The 23,740-nt window shown below is 38.3% G+C and overlaps 2 protein-coding genes and 1 long non-coding RNA gene across 18 annotated transcripts in view; 2 read left to right on the top strand and 1 right to left on the bottom strand.

The window, feature by feature from the left end:
* zbtb26 (zinc finger and BTB domain containing 26) overlaps positions 1-23,740 on the bottom strand; it is a 1,115,122-nt gene that overhangs the window by 899,807 nt on the left and 191,575 nt on the right. The gene's annotated exons all lie outside the window — the stretch shown is intronic.
* Positions 9,106-13,678, top strand: LOC108166565 (uncharacterized). The gene is made up of 3 exons (XR_001776912.1): positions 9,106-11,276; positions 11,356-11,700; positions 13,514-13,678. It is a non-coding gene; the product is annotated as an uncharacterized LOC108166565 (long non-coding RNA).
* The window catches only part of pdzd2 (PDZ domain containing 2), a 192,590-nt gene continuing 183,905 nt past the window's right edge, over positions 15,056-23,740 (top strand). For 11 of the 16 annotated variants that reach the window (XM_008417432.2, XM_008417433.2, XM_008417442.2 and 8 more), the window contains exons 1-2: positions 15,056-15,872; positions 16,329-16,390. The gene's annotated coding sequence lies outside the window, so the exon portion shown is untranslated. Of the gene's footprint in view, positions 16,391-22,175; positions 23,536-23,740 lie in introns of those variants that run through there. The other 5 variants (XM_008417428.2, XM_008417429.2, XM_017306566.1 and 2 more) reach the window with 5 other exon arrangements.

Consider the following 23,740-nt stretch of genomic DNA (forward strand, 5'->3'; position numbering starts at 1 on the left):
TTGTGGCTAAAAGTCAAACCAAATTTAATTCTGAGTGGTTGAATATTTATTTTTGTTGTCAATTTAACTGGTGTAACATATTTTACCTGATGCCTGTGAAGTATCCCCCTTGTGTGTATTTGTGAGTTCCACTTTAAATAGAAGCCGAATTTTACAAAATGGTGGCCCGTACGGGGACGAGGATATTATAATTTTAGGTTTTGTGCTATATATGTTGACACAGTTAAAGAGAATCTTGTTGTAGATTTGAATTTTTGTTTGGGTGTTTTCTTTCAAGATGGATGACATAACCTTTCATTCAGAACATGCTGAGGGAAAAGATACTGGTCAGGATGAGGAAGAAAGTGGAGCAGGTCTTCTTGTAGATCAGGAAGAGGCAATTGACAACAGAGGAGGAGAAGCCGGGTTACAAGGAGAAATCCTGTAGGTGAAATAACTTCTCTGATTAGCTCCCTGTATGTATCAGATAATGAAGTTGAAGAAAGAGAGGAAGATGAGGAAGAATATCTTCCTATGTCAGACATTCGAGATATTAGGAGTGATTTAACTAACATGGGGGGTAGGGTTACATAATTGGAAGAAGATTTCCGGGCCTCTGTAGATAGTGCTTTGAATAGGGAGCAAAACATCAGGACATGTATAGATAGGAATGTCGAGGCCATGGAGCAATGCATGAACACAGCCTTTAGGGAATTTTAAGCTAAGGTAGTAGACTGTTTGCTGCGACGAGATGAGAAGTGGAGGGCTGAAATAGAGAAGTTAAAGCGCACTAGACTCTCTACAGCTATTCATACTCTTGATAGTGTCAGACCGAGTCTCCCCGTGCCTTCTGAGCATCTCTTTTCCACCATGAGGCCTCCTTTACCTGAAACTTCATCTCCACCTTTAGCCTTACCTGTACAAAGTCTACCACAAGGAAGCCTTGGACCTTCACACCCCCCAAGGACGGATCAAACTGCTGCCTACATCACTTCAGGGATGGTTCCAGTTATGCCATCAATAAACAGTGGGATGGCAGACTTCCCGGCATCAACCTCCCACTTGACTTCATCAAGCCGAAGACCTGTGATTTATTCCAAGCCCCCCGTGCACTTGGGGTTTCCCACATTTGAAGGTTCAGGAGAAGTTTCTGATGTTTTAAACTTCATTGATCAGTGTGAGACGTATCTAACAGTAAGACCCCTGTCTGATCCTGAATTATTGGGAGCCTTAACTGCTGTCTTAAAAGGCTCGGCTCGGAGTTGGTGGAGTGTGGCTAAAAACAAGATACACAACTGGCTTGATTTTAAGGATGCCTTTTGTGCTGCTTTTCTACCTCCAGACTATCTGCCAGAAGTAGAAGAGAAGTTAAGAGACATGGTCCAGTTGCCAAAGCAATGTCTGAGAGACTTTGTCTTTGAGTATCAAGCACTGTGTCTACGATGGAAGCCGGACATCAGTGAGGCAGAGCTTGTGAGGAGGATTCTAAACAACTGCAATCCGAAAATAGCAGGCTGTCTGCGTGGCACAGTCACAACCATGGATCAATTAATAAAGGTGGGATCCCAGGTTGAAAAAGATTGTGCTGGTGTCAAAATCTACTGGGGGAAAGTGGATCAGCACAAGGCCAAAGGGAAAGGCCCAACCAGGGACGCCAGAAATCCCAGAAGGTCAGCCGACTCTGTATCTGTTGTTCAGCATGGCTCTGCATCCTCCCTCCTTCATGTTCCCATAGAGGTGCACGACAGGATGTATAATGCTGTACTGGATACAGCCTGCACCTATTCCTTGATGAGAAATAGTCAGTGGAAAATAATTGCTCGAGAAAGGGAGGTTTTGAAGCCAGCTGACAACCAAAAGTTTGCACTTGCCAATGGCAAAGCATATAGTGCCTTAGGGAAGGCAACAATCCTTTATGGGTGGCATGGGATGATGTGGTCTTTAGAGACCTTTGTGGCGGAGGATAATAACCTCACCTTTCCCATCATCTTTGGTCTCGATTTTCTGACTAAAACTTCTGCCATTATCAACCTAGGCGACCACACATATGGGATAAAAGGGCCAAAAGGTTATACTTTTTACCCTTTTTCATCTTCAGCTGCGACCGCATCATCTGTGCCTGCTAGTTCTTCTCCAATTCATCTTATCCTGGCTCTGTCCATAGAGGAGAACAAGGCATCAACCACAGAGTCATGTCCTTGGATGACAAAGCAACCACTAGAAGTCCAGAAGCTTTTGAAGGCCTGGCCATCTGTATGCTCAGATACATTGGGTAGAACATCTGTGGAAGAACACAGAATAATGACCACAGATGAAATACCCATTCGCTGCAGAGCTTACCGGGTGTCTCAAGCGGCAGATAATAAAAGAACAGATTGATGGAATGCTCAAAGATGATATAATAGAGCCATCACAGTCTTCCTGGGGGTCCCCTGTTGTCCTTGTTCCGAAACCAGACAAATCTTTTCGATTTTGTGTGGACTACAGAGCTTTGAACACCAAAACTCTTCAGGATGCCTATCCCATGCCCATCATCCATGAGTTGTTGGAGTCAATGACTGGAGCAAACATTTTCAGCACCCTGGATTTAAAGTCTGGCTATTGGCAGATGGCAGTGGCAGAGGACAGCAAAGCAAAAACTGCTGTTATTACCCCATTTGGACTTTATCAATTTAAGTGCATGCCATTTGGATTGAAAAATGCAGGAGCATCCTTTCAATGTTTAATGGAGAAGGTTTTAGGAGAGCTACGTGGAAAGATCTGCTGTGTGTACATCGATGATGTGATTGTCTTCTCCGCCACTCCTGAGCAACACCTGAAGGACCTGGACACAGTATTCACAAAGCTACACCATGCCAATTTGTCCCTCAATCTTAAAAAATGCAACTTTTTCCAGCAAGAACTCGAGTTTCTTGGACACATTGTGTCAGCAGAAGGTGTTCAAGTGGATTCAGAAAAAACCCACGCCATTACGGCTTATCCAATTCCATCTAACCATAAGACTCTTCAGAGATTCCTCGGGATGGTTGCTTGGTACCACAAGTTGATCTCACACTTCGCAGACATAGCTACGCCTCTTTATCAGCTGCTCAAAAAAGATGTAAGTTGGGAGTGGACAGTGGACTGCCAACGTGCTTTCATGACACTGAAGAAAGCTTTGGTGGAATCACCTATACTGGGGCAGCCAGATTTCAAGTTACCATTCGAAATTCATACAGACGCCAGCGATGTTGGTCTGGGAGCTGTCCTGGTCCAACCAACCCCYGATGGAGAAAAAGTCATTGCTTTTGCTTCAAGATCACTGAAAGGAGCAGAGCACAACTACTCCACCTCTGAGAAGGAATGTTTGGCAGTTGTTTGGGCCGTGGAGAAGTGGAGACATTTTGTAGAGGGTACAAAGTTCACCGTTTACACGCACGGACCATGCTGCCTTAACCTGGGCCTTCAATTGCCCCAGAACCAGTTCTAGATTAACACGCTGGGTGTTGAGGTTGTAAGACTTCAATTTTGAAGTACGATATAGAAAAGGAATGCACAATGTAGTGCCAGACGCTCTATCACGAGTGATGCCTACTGACTCGGCTGGACCAGCACATGTAGCCCTGAATTCTGCTAAAGCCATGTTAGGCTTACCCCTATCATTAGCAGAAATCAAGGAAGCTCAGGAAAAAGACTCAGACCTCATGGATATGGCCCAGGACCCGAGATACCAGAGACCTGGCAGGAGCCTCTTATGCAAAGTTCACGATCTCTGGTATAGGAAAACTCCTCTAAAAGATGGCATGAAATATCAGCTGGTGGTTCCCAAGTCTTTGGTTCCTCAGTTTCTCCAGTACTTCCATGATCGTCCGTTGAGTGGACATCTGGGCAGGCTAAAGACACTTCTCCGGCTGTTGGAGGTTGCATGGTGGCYGTCAGTCCGTAAGGATGTGTGGACTCATGTAAAGACYTGTGCAGTTTGTCAGAAGTACAAACCGGACAATCAAGCTCCAGCAGGTTTTCTGCAACCCACACCTCTGACTGAACCCTGGGCAAAACTTGGGGTCGACTTGATGGGACCTTTTCCACGCAGTAAAAAAGGAAACGTCTTCCTTTTTGTTGTGATCGATTACTTCACAAAGTGGGTGGAAATGTTTCCTTTAAGAGACAGCAAAACACAGAAACTCATCACTATCCTCCAGGAGGAGATATTCACTCGCTTTGGAGTTCCTCAAAGCCTGGTGTCAGATCGGGGGCCCAGTTTACCAGTCAAGAGATGTCCAGTTTTTGCTCTGCGTGGGGGGTAAAACACCATTTTACCACCAGCTATCATCCCCAATCTAACTTGACTGAACGGGCTAACAGAACTATCAAAACAATGATAGCTTCATTTGTTGGACAGCATCACAATCTATGGGACCAACATATCTGGGAATTCCGTTTCGCCATCAATAGTGCTCAACATGAAACCACAGCAAAAGCCCCTGCAGAGCCAATGTTGGGACGTCAACTTCAAGGACCATTGGAAAGGATGATAGCCAAACCACCATCACCTTAGCAAACCGTATACAAATTGTTGGAGCGACACAATGAGATGAAGGAAGAAGTCAAACGGAAAGCTAGGATAAGTCAAACCCAACAAGCCAAATACTATAATGCCCAGAGGAGGGGTGCACACTTCTGGCCGGGAGATTTGGTCTGGGTCAGGTCTCACCCCCTTTCCAAAGCAATAGATAATTTTTCCGCAAAGCTAGCGCCAAAGTGGTCAGGACCAGCTACAGTGAGGAAACAGTTAGGCCCAGTAAATTATCAGCTCCAGCGGGAAGACCAGCAGCAAGAAACAAACACAGTTAATGTGGTTAACTTAAAGCCCTATTTTGGGGTTCAGCCTCCCTTGCCTCCGGCTGGGGGGGGATTGTAACATAACCACTATGTTTGTTTTTTTCCTGGATAAAATGCATTGAAAGGTAAATGTATCATATGGTTTGTATAACAGTTATTTCGTTGAAAAAATATTCTGTCTTTCCACTTCTAAAACTGATTTTTGGGCAGGTCATATTGGTTTTTTAGGTGTGGCTGATATTAATGTATAAAAAGGGGCGTGTGCATCGGCGCGCAGCGGCACGATCAGAGAGGAAGACGCTCACCGTCAGGTCCGTGCAGCGGGAAACTTGAATTGCCTGAACGTTTAGAATAAGTAACAAATTGAAGAAAAGAGATAAAACGGCAATCAAAGTTCGCCCCAGCGCCGCGGATCGAGCGCTTTAGGAGCTGGATTGGAGCTCGCACCCAGGAAGCGCCGCCAGGTGCAAGAGGACGCCAATTGGCTAGAGGACGCCGACGGATCGAGAGATCGCCACCGGGGAGGAAAAGAAAGACATTCCCGGTGAGATCTGGACTTTACGTTTCTTTTTGGGGGATTTTGGTGGTACCACTCCTTTTTCTAACTTTTTGGGGAGGTTTTTTTTTGACGTGTTGGATTTTTCGTTTTGGATTGGGACTTTGGATTAAAAGGGAGAAAGGCTCCCAGGATATGGAACTCTTTTGTGGACAATATTCGCAGTAATAAGGATCGAGAGTTTTGAACATTTATCTATTTGGGTTTCTTTACTGACATGATAGAATTAAATCTATCCTAAACTTATCTATCCTAAACTTTGAGTAAYTTTTGGTTACTGATTTATTTATCAAGATAAAGCTTATTTTCTTAGTTTGTGGTTTTTTGTAATAAATCATTGTGGCTAAAAGTCAAACCAAATTTAATTCTGAGTGGTTGAATATTTATTTTTGTTGTCAATTTAACTGGTGTAACATATTTTACCTGATGCCTATGAAGTATCCCCCTTGTGTGTATTTGTGAGTTCCACTTTAAATAGAAGCCGAATTTTACAAAGTGTATTTTGGTGCAATTATGTTTAAGTGTGTTTAAAGTTCTAATTTCAAAATTGGTACAAGTATACTTTTAGTATACTTCAGATATACTTATAGGTAGTACAGTTAATACTTAGTATACTTAAAGTGTACTTTCACAAATTTAAGTATGTTTGAAATATACTAAAGTATTATTTTTTCACCTGTGATAGAATGTGATAAGAAAACAAGGAAATGCTAAATGAAGGGACATTGGAAAATGGGAAAAATTAAAAAATTCTCTAACAAATGTTAAATGAAAAATAGATAAAAGAAAAATGGGTAAATAAAAAAGGGATACATGAGAAATTGATTAATGAAACTGGAAAATAGACAATTGGGTTAATGAAAATGGAAATTGAAAAGTGGTTAAATTTAAAAAATAGATTAATGAAAAATGGACAAATGAAAAATATATAAATGAAAAAGGGAAATATAGAAATTGATTATATGAAAAATAAATGAAAAATTGGATTAACGAAAAAGGAAAATTGAAAAATGGGTAAATGGATAAAGGGATAAATGAAAAATTGACAAATGAAAAATAGATGAATGAAAAGGGGAAATTGAGAAATTGACAATCTGAAAAATAGATAAATGAAAAAGGGAAATAGAGAAATTGGTAATCTGAAAAATAAATGAAAAAATGGGTTAATGAAAAAGGGAAATTGAAAAGTGGTTAAATGAAAAATAGATTAATGATAAATGGTTAAATGTATAAAGGAATAAATGAAAAATAGATAAATGAAAGATTATTTTACTCTTTTTATTTATTTCACCTATTTATTTATTTATTTATTTATTTATTTATTTATTTAACTTTGGCTGAAATAGCTCTCCATACTTCTATGCATCATTTTTTTGTATTAATGTTAGTACAGATAATAGGCAAACCATGTACTGCATTTGATAGTAGTTTAAATTAATTTCAGCTACAGACTTTCAAAAGAATATTCAGATTTTAACATGCATTTTCTAAGTAGTAAATATTTTAGTTTACTCTTATTCAGTTACTTCAATGTTGTTACACCTCTGAAATATTTTTTGCAGTTTCTTTAATTGTGATACAGGAACTGTTTCACTTAAACATTTAGTTTCCTGAGATATTGTCAATTTATTTTCAAGCAAAACTCTCAAAAAGAGCGTAGGGTTTATTAGTTTTTAATTACAATGTGTGGCTAATATGAACACTTATTATTATTATTATTATTATTATTAATTTTTCAGGTTTGCATGGTAACACCTCGTGATGTGTTTCTGAGCCATGATTGAGCCACTCTACCAATTACCTTTCCCTTGGATCCATGCACCTGGACCTGCTGACCGGTATGGTGTCCATCAGTCCACGATCTGCCGGATCATCACAGCACGGACCAACTTTTTATTTACAGTACTCGGTTAAATTAGGATCTTGAAACCGGAGGATCAGATATGCAGAAATCTATCTGCAGACTTTATTGGCCTCACTGACACTGCAGTGATCCTGGACTTGAGCTGAGCCGGTCTTTCTCTCCTCTAGAGTGACATGTTTTCATAACCAGTAAAGGCAAACAAGTCTGATGTCTGAGTAACTGCTATGAAGCAGTTACACCGTGTTCCAAATGATTATGCAAGTGATATTTTCTCAGATTTTCTTAAATGGTCAATGCAAATGATGGTCCGTGTAATTTTCAAGTCATGATTACTTTATATTACAGTATAAATCAAATTTTACAGAGCAAAACTCCCAATGAGAACAGTATTTTTTTTTTTAAATAAAAAACTCAAAATGCACTGTTCCAAATTCTTATGCACAGCAGATTTTCTAAACATTTTACGGATTATAAAGAACTGCTAACGGTCATTCTTTTAATGTGCAGCTTTAAGTGGGCACAGGTACTAAAATCAAAAGCTATTTCAATGTAAAGCATCTTACAGACAGAGTTACATGTTAACATAGGACCCCTTCTTTGATATCACCTGCACAATTCTCGCATCCATTGAACTTGTGAGTTTGTGGATAGTATCTGCTTTAATTTCTTTGCAGGATGTCAGAATACCTTCCCAGAACTGCTGTTTTGATATGAACTGCATCCTACCTTTAGCTCGTCTGCTTGAGGATACTCCAAAGGTTCTCAATAGGGTTGAGGTCAGAGGAGGATGGTGACCACACCATGAGTTTCCCCCCTTTTTATCCCCATACAAGGGGCACACAGGAATGGACCTTACCACAGGGGCGGTGTTTCATTGGCTAATGTCCATTTTACGTCACAGCACAGCTACCACGTGCGTGACCATCTCACAAACGCAAGCTACAGTAGTAAATACATTCTAATGTACATTGTGGACTAGCAGACTGGCAGAACGTTTTTGCGTCAGGACTCGAAAAAGAATGGTTCTCCACCGTCAGTGGGGTATCTGCACAGGCGATGTCAGGTATCCTGATTGTATTTGTGGAACTAAAATTCACAGATTTCCAAAATCTGAAACGGAATGCCTTGCTTGGATCAAAGCTTGTGCACGACCGCATTTGCAGCTCAACCGTTGTAGGATCAATAAGAACAAAGTATTGTCTGTAAGTATTATTGCTTTGCTTTCTTTGTGTTTAGTGAATGAAAAAAAGAAAGTCAATAATAAACATCCATTATGAAAACCTTTTAGCCAAGTACAGCATAATGGCAGTACCGATACAACTTCTCCACCTTGAAGCCTGTCTGTTACAGTTTTCCGTTAGCTGAACAGATCAATATGCAATGTGTACTGTATCTGACATGCATTAAAGATTTTATTTGACCTGAAAAGGCTTTTTACTAAACTGTAATCGTGTTAGCCACGCTAGCTTTTACTAAACTGTAATCGTGTTAGCCACGCTAGCTTTTACTAAACTGTAATCGTGTTAGCCACGCTAATCGTGTTAGCCTCCGAGTACCGTGTATCAGGCCTAGGCACGTAAGAACATTTGCCAACAGAAATCACCCTCAAAATCATAAATGTCCGACTTACCCAGCCTTGCAAGAACAATAGGCGACAGTGATCTTGTCCACAGCTATATTTATGCTGAGGATCTGCTGTTTTCCTCATTGATCAGTAGCTTTTAGCTATGACGCGCACAATCTTGGAGGCATTGCGTGGCTCAAAAACCTTGATGTCGTCCAAAAAGATGACATGAACTTGTTGGTTCCGCTGTCCATTGTCGTGGCTGATATTTTTTGAAAATCCGGCAGAAATGCTACACTAATTGACTCAGAAATACTCTGCAGAGAGTCAGTCGAAATGAAATTACACATAGAAACTAAGCACAGCGAGGCTTTGTTTGTGAGACATGCAGTCACGTGAGACTTTCGAGGGCCGTTTCTGGGTGGAGCTTGGTAAGGTCCATTCCTTGCAGCATTCCTGTGTCATGCATGAATATGATTTTACTACTGAAGGTACAGCTCTTCTTTTTAAACCATGAAAGAAAGTGATCAGTCAGAAAGTCCATATACTTTGCTGAGTTCATTTTCACACCTTCGGGGACTCCGAAGGGGCCGACCAACTCTCCCCTCATAATTTCGGCCCAAAACATGATTCCACCACCTCCTTGCTGACGTCACAATCGTGTTGGGATATGGTGGCCATCCACCACCAATCCACTACTGCATCCATCTGGACCATCCAGGGTTGCACAGCAGTCATCAGTAAACAAGTTTATTTGAAAATTAATTGGGCCCACTGCGACTGTTTCTGCTTGTCAGCACTGGTTAGGGGTGGCCGGATAGTGGGTTCATGCACCACAAGCCTCTAGAGGATCTTCCACCTTGAGGTTCAAGAGGCACCAGCAGCTTCAAATAACCATTTGCTGCCTTGAAAGAGCATTTTAACAGCTGCTCTTTTAATGCGATGAATTTGTCTAACAGAAACCTTCCTCATTATGCCTTTATCTGCACAAACCCATCTTTGATCTGAATCAGCCACAAATCTCTTCACAGTACGATACCGCTTCAGTTTTCATTAAATATCTAATGTTTTCATACCTTGTCATATGGCATTACACTATATGAAGATTGTCATCAGCAGAGAAATCCTTTCTCTTTCCAATATTGCTTGAAACCTGTGGCCTGCTTAATAATGTGGAACATCCTTCTTAAGTAGATTTCCTTTAATTTAGCTCACCAGACAAACTAATCAACCCAGCTCTCTGAAATTAATTATAGTGATTCAAAGACCCCTGACACACAATACCATCTATAAATTTAATAACACAACAAAACAATTTAATCTTAATGACACTTAAATCCAATTTGCATAATAATTTGGAACACGGTGTATATATTTACTGTTCATTTTGTTACCCTGTTTATACTTAGAATAAAATTTAATCGCTTTTGTAATACTCTGCATTTCACAACCCCTTTTTCCCCTTTTCTCGGTGTTTATATTATATCAAGTATTTGCATGTAGATTCAAGTGGGATATTAAAATGCTTAAAAACACCTTTAAGTAATACCAGCAAAGAAATGTGAATATTAAGCAATATGCAGTTAGTCATGTAATTCAATATACTGAATAAGGCTGGATGATATGACTTACAAGATTTTTTTCATACCAGATTTGATTTGAATTGATTCCTCCCGTTCTCAATTTCTATATATAAAAAATTATTACAGAAAATACTTTCACAAGTGCCTTTATTTCAATTATTACTTCTTTTAGTTGGTAAGGGAGCATTATTGTCAGACTACAAGAATTTTTAATTACGAGAATGCAGTCATCATAACAGCAGAATAAAGATGCAATTTTACAATAATGTCTTAAAATTACAAGAAGCTATTTTAATGAGAAATAAAGATTTAGATTTATCTGACGTAACCAGCTCAGTCAGTAATCAAGAGGATGTACATTGCTACTTCAATTGACCAGATAAGTATTAAGGTAAAAAAAAATAAAGCAAATGGAAAATGGAAACTGAGCATTAGCTCAGCCGATGCATCTGTCCAGGAAGCCACCAAACAGAACTCCTGTGCAACTCCAGCTACAATAAAGATAAAAACAGAAATAAAACAAAGATAAAATAACAAATAATGCCAATTTGATCATTCAGATCTAATGCGTTCCAGATGTAAAAACTGAAATGTATCATTGATATTTTACAAATTTCACAAATCAATTAGAAGGTTTCACAAATGTTTTATTTATTCTGTTATTAGTGCAGAATAATCTAGTTAGGTTTGAAATGTCTGTGTTGGGAACTGGGGTTTGTGGGAATGGTTCCGTTTTGCTGCTTTTCCCCTCTTTTACCACCAGAGGGTGCGAAGAGGCTGTTTCCTTCCTGAGGGTGTTGCCTGTGGTTCCTGGATTCTTGCACACCTGCAATTTATCACATCATCTGGAGGAGTATATGAGGGGGGGAGCTGCCGACACTTCAGCGCCAGAGTGTTAGCCAGTATTTGGTACTCCAGCCCTCTGTGTTACTCACTGTGATCTCCCTTTGTAGACATCTAGTGCCATTTCCTTGTGCTTCCTCCTCAGGTGATTCCTCGTGAAGCCATGGATGCTACCCACTGTGGTTGCCTGAGTTCCTGGCTTCTGCTGTGCATTCCTTCCTTTGAGACGCCACACATTATTTGCAAAGCTGATGACCACAGTGCCTTTTCACATTGCTGCGAAAACAGGCTTTGTTTCAAATGTCATGCTCCAGCCTTGATACATTTAAAGTTGAGAGAGCGAACCAATCACACCTTTGGCGCCTCATTCGATGTTTGAAGTTTACCTCAGTGTGGATTGCGTGCCTCCTTTCACTCAAAGGAGGTGTATGGATATTTACATCGATCCCCCTGTGAGGAATTATGTTTTTTTGGAGAACTTTACATCAAGGTAAGAGTTTACAACTCACCGCATTAGCTTTTTTTGAGCAGCTCTATGACAACGTCAAGAATAACTTTCAGAGGTGAGCGAGCAGTGAGAATAATTCATCTATGTGAACAAAGGATTATGTACGGCATTTACATCCCAGCACGCTGTCCAGCACCTGGCTCTGTCTCTGCGCTGATAAAGTTCATGTATGTGGTCACAGTTGGCCAGTGCGTTAGTGGTTAATGAACCACTCACTCATCATGCAGGTTCAGCCCGATGAGGAGCTTTCGCGCTCGCCTCGTAGTCAATGTTTCACGCTGGTTAATTATTTTATTAATAATTATATTATTATTTTCCCGGTTACATGAAGAATCAAACCATATCAAATGCTTTGTCCACTTAGTCAGCCAGAGTCAATGCGGGCGGCAGTGCAGAGATCTGAAAAACTCGTCCATTAAAGCTCAGACAAACAAAAACAGTTTCGATGGCACTTATTAAAAATTCAACAGACACAAAATGGAAGAGCTGCTAAAGCCACATTAGCAGCATTGAATTAAATCTCCCGTTTATTGCGCATCTCTGCACGCAGTGCAGCGTATTTATCTCATCATGCAGGGCCAGTCCAAGGCTGAGCAGAATTTGACTTACGAGCCCCTCTTGCTGCTAAAAACTGTAATGTAAATGTAAATTATGCTTAACATACAATTTTAAATAAGTCACTAATCATGCAAATTATACTTAACATATAAGTAGAAAGAAGTCACAACAATTTTCACCCTGATGACCAACTATTCTCATCTTTATAGGATTTATCTTCTATTAAAATACTGGTAAAGGATACAATAACTGAATAGGCCTGCACAACAAGTCACCTATAGAAGTATGAACATTACATGAATGTATGAGACCATCCCTGCCTGGAAAGACCTCTACGACTCTACCCATTTTTCATGTCGGTCTGGGGGTATTGTCCTCCCCTAAGATAACTACATCTCTTACTTTGAGAACTGTTGAAGTAGAAGTGTTCACCGWATGAGCCAATTTCAAATCAGTCAAATAGTCTCTGCACCAGCTGTTGCAAAAGCTGGTAAAAAATTTCACTGTTTGCAGTGAGCACCTGATTTGGGTGAGGTGGCAGTGGTATACTGCTGAGAAATGCCTCTCCGCCCCCACACAAATAGAGAAAAAAGTTTACTGCATGAACAGATAGGCTGTTCATTTTAGTTTAGTTTATTGTGCAAACGGCTGAAACAACATTTTGTGTGGAAAAAACCCATGTTGACATCTCAAAATTAAACATAAACAGTAAAAGACGGAATATATGTAAACTCAGTGGCTGTGTTTACATGATGATCCACTAGACATCTAATCCACTCCCTGTCAAAAGGCCTATTACACACAAAATGTAAAATGTAGGTATAATTGAGAGAGTCCTGTTGGGCCCGTGTATATTCAGGCACTAGCAGATCTCTTTATGCTCAGCGTAACTAGTACAAGTTATTAGGCGAACACTGTGCTTTGCCTGCTAGTAGTTTAAATTAATTTAAGCTGCACACTTTCAAAAGAGTATTCAGATTTTAACATGCATCTTCTAAGTAGTAAATATTTCAGTTCACTCATACTCAGTAACTTCAGTGTTGTTACACCTCTGAAACATTTTTTGCAGTTTCTTTGTGATACCAGAACTATTTCACTTAAACTTTTAATTTCCTGAGATATTGTCAATTTATTTTCAAGCAAAACTCTCAAAGAGCTGAGGATTTATTAGTTTTGATTACGTTGTGCAGCTAAATATGAACGCTTATTAGTGTTTTGTTTGTTTTTAATTTTTCAGGATTGCATCGTAACACCTCGTGATGTGTTTTTGAGCCATGATCGTTGTGCCGATTACCTTTCCATTGGGATCCAAGCCCCTGGACCAGCTGACGGCGTCCATCAGTCCACGGTTTTCCGGATCATCACAACGTGGACTAACTTTTTATTTACAGTACTTGGTTAAACTATGATCTTGAAACCGGACCACCTGATCTGCAAAAATCTACCTGCAGACTTTGTTGGCTACCCTGACAGTGCAGTCATCCTGGACGGTGCTGAGCCGATCTTCCTCTCCTCCAGAGTGACGAGTTTTCATCACCAGTAAAGGCAAACAAGTCCGATGTCTGATTAGCTGCTATGAAGTATATTATATATTCACTGTTCATTTTGCTATCCTGTTTGTACCTACAATAAAATTGAATCTCATTTGTAATACTCTACATTTCACAAACCTTTCTTTCTCGTTGTTTACGTTATATCAAGTATTTGCATGTAGATCAGGAATTCAAGTTAGATGTTAAAATTCAACACTTTTAGGTAATACCAGCAAAGAAATGTGAATATTAAGGATAGAATATGCAGTTGTCATATAATTTAATATACTGAATAAGGCTGGATGATATGACTTGCAAGATTTTTTCATACCAGATTTGATTTTAATCGATTCCTCCCGTCCTCAATTTCTATAATAAAATCACCGAAAATCTTTTCAAAAAGTGCCTTTATTTCAACCATCTGTTCTGTGAGTTGTATAAGGAGCATTATGGCCAGGCTACAATAAATTTTAAGTGCAAGAATACAGTCATCGTTACAGCAGAATAAAGAAGCAATTTTATAACAATGTCTTAAAATTACAAGAAGTCGTTTTAATGAGAAATAAAGATTCAGACTGATCTGACGAAACCAGCTCGGTCCATATGGTTCTGACATTTGTCAGTAATCAAGAGGATGTTCATTTCCACCTCAACTGGCCAGGTAAGCATTAAGGTAAAAATAAAAAAAGGAGCAAATACTGTATACAAAATGAAAAAAGAGCAACTGATAGAAATACTTTCTATATAAAGAAAAGCAAAAGCGTTAATAGCAGGAGAAAAGTTGTTGGCAACATTAGCTCAGCCAATCTCTCCCTCCAGGAAGCCATCAAACAGAACTCCTGTCCAACTCCAACTATAATATAGATAAAAAAGAGAAAGAAAACGGAAAGTTAAAATAACAAATAATGCCAATTTAATAATTCAGATCTAATTCGTTCTGGAATCTATTATTGACATTTTACAAATTTCACAAATCAATTAGAAGGTTTCACAAATGTTTTATTTATTCTGCTGTTAGTACAGAATAATCTAGTTAGGTTTGAAATGTCTAGGTGTTGTTTTTAAAGTACAACACATTAAAAAAGCTCAACATAGTGAAAAATTAGGAGTAATCGCCCTTTAGCTTTTTTTCCGAATTAGATGCTACATTCGGAAGCTAACTTCAGCTTCGACTGATAGGTTGGGCACAATATAGACAGATCTCTCTCTCTATATATATATAAAGCATAGATATGTAGATTGCACACTGCACAGATAATCAAAACACTTCACGCTTACATAGCACCTTTGTAAGCTTGTCCCTGTTAACTACGTCAGACATATAAGGCATTATGGTGAATACAAACAATTTATTAACTTACCTTCAAAGTTATTGTGAAGTTTGACACATCCAGCTTAAATCCTTTGTTGTTGGAGCGTTTCTGGACGTCTGAATAATTCTATAAGCATTATTAATAGTCCTACAGCGACCTAGGAGCCACTGTTAAGGTACTGTTGCCTGCGCACCGGAACCATTCTATGTGGCAAAAAATGCTGAAGTGCTAAAACGGAAGTCCGTGGCATATACCCCTAAACTCTCACAGTATCCACAGTTTGGACGAAGTCAATGCCTGGCAGGCAGTGTTCAGGGCATAACAACCGGAGGGCAGATTTGGACATTCTGACTCCACCCTCCACCCGCTTTGACGAGAATAACATCAGAACGAGTGATAAATGTCCCTCAGTAATCAACACAGATATCTGCTGGAGAGAAAAGTATATTTACAGCAGCTTTTCATTAAATGTCGGTTTTTCTGCTCTAGACACATTAAAGGGAGTTTAGAAGACTATTTGGAGCTTCTTCTTCTAGGTTGAACTAAAATGCAGCTTTGCTCTACTTTATTCAGGCACTCGTCAAACTGGATCAACATATTAGTAAGATCAACATCTTACTGCTGCGTGGATGCGGGCTTTTGGAGCACCAGTCAGGAGGACTAATTCATCCATCATAGGAAAAACAACAGTGCATTATTTGATTTTTGTTGGGAATCCGGAGCCGCTTATAGTGCACCATGTAGTTTAAAGGTACGGTATGCTTTACATTCCATTAAGATTCAGTGACGGCACATATAGGCTACTGGATGAGCTGGTGTGTTAATGTCCTGTTTTTGTTTCAGTGCAGCTCATCCTGCAGGAATTAAAAGAAACGCTTTTGACAGTGGAAATAAAGCACAAACAAACCACTCTGAAATAGTTGACTTGCTTTTATATTCACAATCATACCATTTTGTTGTTGTACTGATTTGGTCAAACTGTGTGCAATGCTGTTTTTTTACCATGATTTGCCTTCTGCAGGAGAGGTCTGCTCTGTATACCTCATTCTAGTCGTTAGTGTCTTTGTTAGGTTACAGTTTTGACGAAGTCAGAAAAAATTGTGATATTTACATTTGATCAGACTGTTTCCACAGCAGATTGTTCATCATTAATTATTTCAAGATCAACCAAGAATAAGGAACATACTAAACTATTTTTTTTCTTTAGCTTTGAGCAGCCAGTATGAACAAGAGAAGAATCTGTCCAGGAATAAACACCTGCTTTAACAAGTATGTCTACACAATGGTTTAAAGTGTTACAGTGCATGTTGTGCTTTTGTTTCTTACATAAAAGAAAGGTTAACCTAATAACCTTGTATTAGGTTAGCATTTTGTAACCTAATACAAGATTATTCTTTATACCAGAGGTGTCACCCCCCAGAGGAGGCCATTGGTGGCCCTTGGAATAATTGTATCTGATCCCCAACTGCAGCTTAAGAATGGTACAAATTTGATCCTTCAGCAAATGGAGCTGATGCAGATTAACTTTAAACATATATTTAGGATGAGATTTTCTTAAGTAGAAAATAAAGTGTTATTTTCTTTAGCTGTGTCTTTCTTTGATTTCAGTATCATTGACATTGGGGCACAAATATCCAGAAATGTTTTACTCAGCAGATTAGTTATAAAAATGTAAACATTTTTATCAAAGTTCTCATTTTTGTTGCTGAGATTAGACTAAACCAACAAAATGGAAAATATTCAACAAAAAAAGTTAAAAACCTAACTTTTATTAAGGAAAACAAATCAGACTGTTTACATGACCTACAATAAAATGTTCTTTTCTACTTTGTTTCATTAAATATTGCATGTCTAAAATGATTGCTAAATRGAAAAAAAGCTATTTAGTATTTTTAAGTAAAAAAAATATGGCCTCTGTGTGTTTTCAGCCTGGTCATAATGGCCCACAAAAGTTCGTAACCAATAGCAGTTAAATCTTGTCAATAAAAGACAGCAGCCTATTGGTAGGGTTCAGATTTCACAGGGATTGCAGCAACCAATAATGTATTAAGAACCAATAGCTGAAGGATTTTAGCCTCTTCAAATGTGCTAAATCCTTTAGCAAAACAATTTGCTAATAATGTAGCAACACTTTTACACCAATAAAATAAAACCCTTTGCCAGTTGTGTGGTAAATCATGTTATTTGTGTGACGTAAAATAAATCTTTGAACATATTGTAAATGTGTATCACCTGCACCTTACATTAAAACTGTTCTCCTGAATTCTAGCATCTTATTAATCACAGTAATTAATGAAATATTCCTTCATTCATTAAATTTTACTTATACATAACAATGAGTAAGTAGTTGTGTATTCTTTCGGGATACATACAATCTAAGCAGCATTCCATTTGCTATATATATGCACAAAAACTGCAAAGCAAATATTTAATCCCAAAATCGCACGGCAGTTCATGTTTATACCATTATCAACTAAATGTATTACATGCTATGTTCATAAGATAGTAACTTATTGCATAGTTGGCAAGTTATAACATTGTTAGCTTTATTGGATTTAAGAAGGTTGACATTATTATGTCATTGGACTTTTTGTACTTGTGGCTACAAGGAGAAATAATAGCATGCTGTGCTATCTGGGCTCATAGCTCTTTCTGAGGAAAAGTTTGTTGCATGTATATATATTATATTGCCAAAGGTATTTGCTCTCCCATCCAAATTATCCGAATCAAGTGTTTCAATCGCTTCCATGGCCACAGGTGTATAAAATTAAGCACATAGACATACAGACTGTTTTTACAAACATTGGCAAAAGAATGGGTCGCTCTAAGGAGCTCAGAGAATTCCAGCATAGGATTGTGATAGCAACAAGTCCAGCTGTGAAATTTCCTTGCTCCTAAATAACCTCATATGCAAGTCAAGGCAGGTGAGCGAATACTTTTGTCAATTTAATGTATGTGACCTGGCCTCAGAGTTGTTCCCTGTATTCTTTCTGTCATACTTAGTGGTGATCTTGACTCTGTGTCTCAGATCACTGTCTTAGAAGTGATCTGAGATTAACTGTATGTTGGTTCTCTGTATATAACATTAAAAATACCACATAATTTATTGTTTTTTAACTACTGTATTTTTTGCATTAGGTTTGATTTTTTCTTGTGGTCTGACCTCGTCTTCTCATACAACTGATCCTTAACTGTTTTATTTGGCCTTGGATTCGAGATCAAGTTCTAGAACTGAACTATTTACTTATTCAGTTTGTGGCCTGATTATTCAATAACAGTATTTTGGTTGACCCTGTGAGGTGAGAATGCTCTTGACCAGTTTTTTTCTCTCTTCACAGAAAATAAGTGAAGGATAATATGAGGGACATTGCTTTAGCTTATGAATTTGGTTTCCAGGTTTGTGGTTTTTTGTGTTATCATTGTATTTTTAATGAACTGTAGTTATTGTTAGTGTGGTCTTTGTGATTATTTCTTGTTTTTGTTCAGTCATTTTGCCCAGTCAGCCTCTCTCAGGTCCCTAAACCTCTTCGTTCTCTTTCAGCTGTTGCTATTCTGTAATAGCAACAGCTTTGACCCTCATTACTCTCCTTGGAAGGGTTACTCTTATCAATGAAAATCAGAATAAAAATTGGGATTTTCTCAAATTAGATTGTTTTCATTCATATTTTTTCAAGTTAAATTATATTTTTGTGGGTATTAATATGGTATTCACAACTAATACAATAATAGACATCATTAATTAGTTACATTTATTATGGCATGGTATCTCAGGAATCAATAACTTAAGAGAGGTACATGAAGCAAGGTCTTTTGTAGAGTTTGGGAGGAGAATCACAAGGTTCAAGAGACACCAGATGGATCCAGAACACAGCTGCAGCAATTGTGTTAAGGATCCAGAGACAACATCACAAGCGTCTTACCTGAATTAAGGAGAAGAGTGAATGGATTGCCTAGTTATTTAATGTATTCTTTTAAAACAAAAGTAATTTTTATAGCTCATTTCCAATTTATTGCAGTAAAGAGGACTGGTCTTGCTTAGAGGACTTCTTTCAGTTAAATTAAATGTATATTTTTTGGCGGTAATAGGTTTATGTTCTAAATATAAATTGTACTGTCCTCTGAGAATCAGATGATTTTTCCCCTTGCTGTCATTTACATATATTTGCATAACTATGGATGGCTTTTGCTATAAAATTGTGGGCACACTGGTTTAATGCAGGGTTATTATTGCTTGCCAACACAATCTGAGAACCAAATGTTTCTTTGAAAGGACTTTTTGAATTGAACAAATGTCCAGATTTGGTTTGGGCTTGCTCTTGCATGCTCAGAACTCTTGTTTTGAAATAAATGCAGCTCTATAGTGAATGGTCCTGTCTGTACTGTAAAATGACAAGATCCAGAGATCTGTCATAGCAATCTAAAACTACTGAAGTGATTGGTTTAGGAGACATCTTTGGGGTTGCATTTCTATGGGTTAGGACGTTTCCTTCAAACCGCCTATATCAGATTTATTTAACTTTTCTGTCTATAGCTTTGAGCAGTGACCTTTGATAGAACTTTCAAAAACTTTAGAGGGAGGTTCAAATAATCTGGTGCAAAGTATTGTTAGGAAGTACCATATTTTCAGAACATTCTATAGTGAGCTGTCTGCCTTAAGCCTGATGTTTAAGTTGTTCCTGAGGTGGAAATCAATGACTCTAGGTAGAACCTAAACTCCTTAATAGAACATGTTCTGCTGTGTCTCTGGAACTATTTAGTCCTAAGATAACATAATGGGAGTTTTTACTTTTGCTTTTACATCAGCATTAATAACTCATTTGAGGGGTTTAAATTCAATGCTATTGTGATTCTGATTTCTTTTTTGTGGTATTATATTAGCCTTCCGTATGTCCTTGCACCTCTAGGCTTGTATAAGGTCTAGAGTTTTCATTCTTTGCCTGTAGAATTTTTGCCTGTACTGTGTGGTTGAATGCAGGAAGGCATAAAAGGAACAAACAGCACCTTGTGGTTACCTTCATAGGCGTGGCAGGATTATAAAGACTGTACTACACTGCTTAAAGTTTAGTTCTTTTTCACCAACATTCCCGTTACTTAGGGGAGTCTGCACAGCCTTTAAGAGCTTTACAGTTATTGGATCAATCTATAAGGAAGGATTTTTAGTATTCAGACCCAAACAACAAGCAGAAGATTAAAACATCTGTTAAAGAAGTTATTTGTTTTACATATTTTAATGTATTTAAAAACACTAAACATGGCAAGTCAGATAATTCAACAACAAACTCCTACAACTAAAGATTACATCTCCTGAAAAGTGTTAAACAGTTGGATAAAACATTTTCTACAAATGGACAATGAAAACAGTATAAGCCTCTCTATGCTTTGTGAAAGCAAACATGCTGTCCACCATTGAGTGACACTCACCACTGCTAGAATTTCTTTTAATATTAGAGTCTGTTCTATAAGCTTCACTGCCTTTTTTTCACTGTAATGTGTAAAAAGTGGAACTCAGTCAAAAACTGGCTGTTGGCAGCATCATTTTCTTATTATAAACACAAAATCCTTAAGCTCAATTTTTCCTTCATTCTTTTACAATGTAACATTCTGGGATTTGTTGAAATGAGGCTTTTTCTAATCTTTGGCCATATGGCACCTTGGAGAAGAGCAGGAACGAGGGGGAGGGTGGCATCTAGGTCAGTCTGCATTCTGGGAACAAAGAGTAAACTAATCCTTATAGTTGGAATGTAAAATAGATTTTTTTTATATCCATAAAATAAAAAGTCCATCTGAATCTGCTTTCGCTGTGGGGACAGTGCAAAAAAGATTTTGGCACAATGTTTGGTAGCTGCAACTAACTTCACAGCTCATATATTTAGATTACATTAAAAGCTATAAGTTCAAAATTTAAAATTTAATAAGTTAAAATAAAACTCGAGCTCTTATTTTTGTGTTAAGATGAAGAAAACAACATGCTACACTGGGACATGAATATTTAAAAACCTAAATCTGAATATAAGAACTCTTTTCCAATAATTTCCGTAGATCCAGATCAGAAGGAACCATCTGAATTAAAAATATTCTGTATGATTTTATTGGTCTCTGATGTTGTGGAAGGCATTTATTTCTGCATAACTCCCTTACAATTGCTTTTCAGTCAGGTTGAGGTCTTGAGCTTGGCTAGGCCCTTGCAACCAATTGTTTTCCTTTTTCAGCTACTCAGTTGTAGAACAGATGCTTTTTAGAATGATTATTCTTTGGCAGGACCTTAATTAAAAAATGTTAGTAACTTGTAATTGGTTATTAAAAACCCCAAACAAATAAAGTTTGCCAGTTTTTTTTTTTAGTTTTGATGAAGGTGTCATTGACATAATCTCCCTGAAGTACCATATGAAACACTGTACAGTATATCACTGTCAGTGAAAAGTTACAATAAAATAGCACGCAGTGGGAAATGATACACAACTCTGAATGTTTTATACTGCATTTTACTTTGTATTCTGCACAAAAGTGCTTTGGAACTACATACTGCTCTTAATGATTCCATAGACGAAGATAAACTGGTTCTGCTATTAAAATGCTATATCATTACAAGTATAGATCAGGGAGGCTGAGATTATTTGTATGGGGGCAGGGCTCCATTTAGAGAGATTTAGGTCATTAACGAAAATGTCATGTTAATACTGTTGTCATTCAGCTTTGAATGACAACATATCTCAAATGGATTTCATGGTGGTTCTCTGTCTCACTGAATAGGTCAGTAGAACCATTGATCCATTCAGTGGATCTGATTTCCCTTTTAACTTGTTGATTTTCCTTTGAACTTGTCCAGTCCTGTTTTTGCAAAACGTTTTTTTACAATGAAAATTATGACAACTTAACACAAATATTATGGTATGCCGCACAGTGTTGATTTTCAAGCTCTGATACCTGATGGGGGAATAGCTTATCCTGCCCTCTCGTCTTTACTGATAACTTTCCCTTTGAGTTATTTTAAAGACACTATAAACATTAGAAAGTTATTATAAAGATTATAAAGTTTTTATTAGTATTCTTACATTGTTGACGTCATAAAATATATTTTCTCCAGATTACACTTAGAAACACAAGCTCACAAATAGCAATTAGATCCAAAGAAAACAGTGGCTTTACTCTAACTACTGGAGCCGTGTTTTGTTTAAATGTCGTGTTTTCAGCTATGCTAAAAGTAATTTACGCTTTGAAAAGTATTTGAGTGACAGACAAGAGAAGACTAGAAACAGTGAACAACACAGAAAAGCTATTTTGATGTATATTACCATTGCATCACTCAGTGGAAGGACAGGCACAAAACTGCAAAATCCATTACAATCTGAGTGTACATATTGGACTAATGTTTTGAGAAGATTTATGACTAATAATAATGTGACTCTGACTTGAATACAATTTTTGTACCCCTCTACCCACCTCTTATTCAGTTGCATCTTCATATTCTTCTTAAACATGTGAACCATTTAGTGAACGATTGTGTTTTAATCTGAAGTATCCATACAAGGATCAGTGGTGGGAAGTACTGTACTCAAGTACAATTTTCGCATATCTGTACTTTACTTAAGTAGATTTAATAATGGATACTTTCTACTTTTACTCCACTACATTTTACAGTAAGTATCTGTACTTTCTACTTCACTACATATGTTACGACCCGGCTCGTGAGCCGTAACAAAAGCCAGGGAGACACGGCCTTCAATAAAAAAATACGCTCTTTATTAAACAACACAAAACAATAAACAGCGACAAGCGGGTGGCCTCCCTGGGGTCGATGTCATCTCTGCAGCTGGTGGTAAGCGGAAAAGTCCTGCAAAAGAAAAGAAAGATTAAACAAAACAAAACCCAAACAAAGACGGGGTGGGCAGGCAGGTGAGGGTAGAGCCACCTCTGTAGAGCAGAGCTGGGTGGAGAAGCCGACTCAGCTCCAAGCCAGCTTCAGCTCCTCTCTCCTCCTCCCATGCGCTGAAGCAGGCTGCTTATATACCAAGGACGCGCTGGGCCTGGCGAATCCTGGTCCCACCCCTTCTGCTCCGCATCAGGATAAAACACAATAAATGACGGATCCCTCCACGTGAAGTTGAGGGGGATGTCACAACATATCTACAAAACTGTTGCGTTACTTGTTACATCCAAGTTGCATTGCGCTTTTTTTCCGTTAAAATGTGAAGTTCAGGGGCTTAAGGTGGCGCCGTAAAATTCAAGCAACAACGTGACTTGCGTGTCTGTTGTCACCCATCGAGAAGATGTCTGTCTAATCGTCAGTAATATAATACCACTGCATAAATCATAAGATATGGCGACATGTAAAATCAGCAGCGCTTCGCTTTTACAGGCGGTGGGAACTTCATCCAACTTTTTTAGCGTCACTTGGAAGGAAAACTTAAAGAAAGGTAAGCTCTGTGTACGAGATGCTAGCAAAGCTAGATGTACTGGCTGAGATACACATGTTGCATCTGTGATGAAAAAAGTTGTCACTCATGCACTGAATTATTGTGTGGAGGTGTTGACTGACATGTCGCAAATATGGGACAACTCTGTGACCACAGTCTGCAACAGTGGTTCCGAAACTTTTTCTCCTGGGCCCCCCCAATGGTT

Source organism: Poecilia reticulata, linkage group LG9 (genome assembly GCF_000633615.1).
Source record: "Poecilia reticulata strain Guanapo linkage group LG9, Guppy_female_1.0+MT, whole genome shotgun sequence".
In the NCBI taxonomy this organism is placed as follows: Eukaryota; Metazoa; Chordata; class Actinopteri; order Cyprinodontiformes; family Poeciliidae; genus Poecilia; species Poecilia reticulata.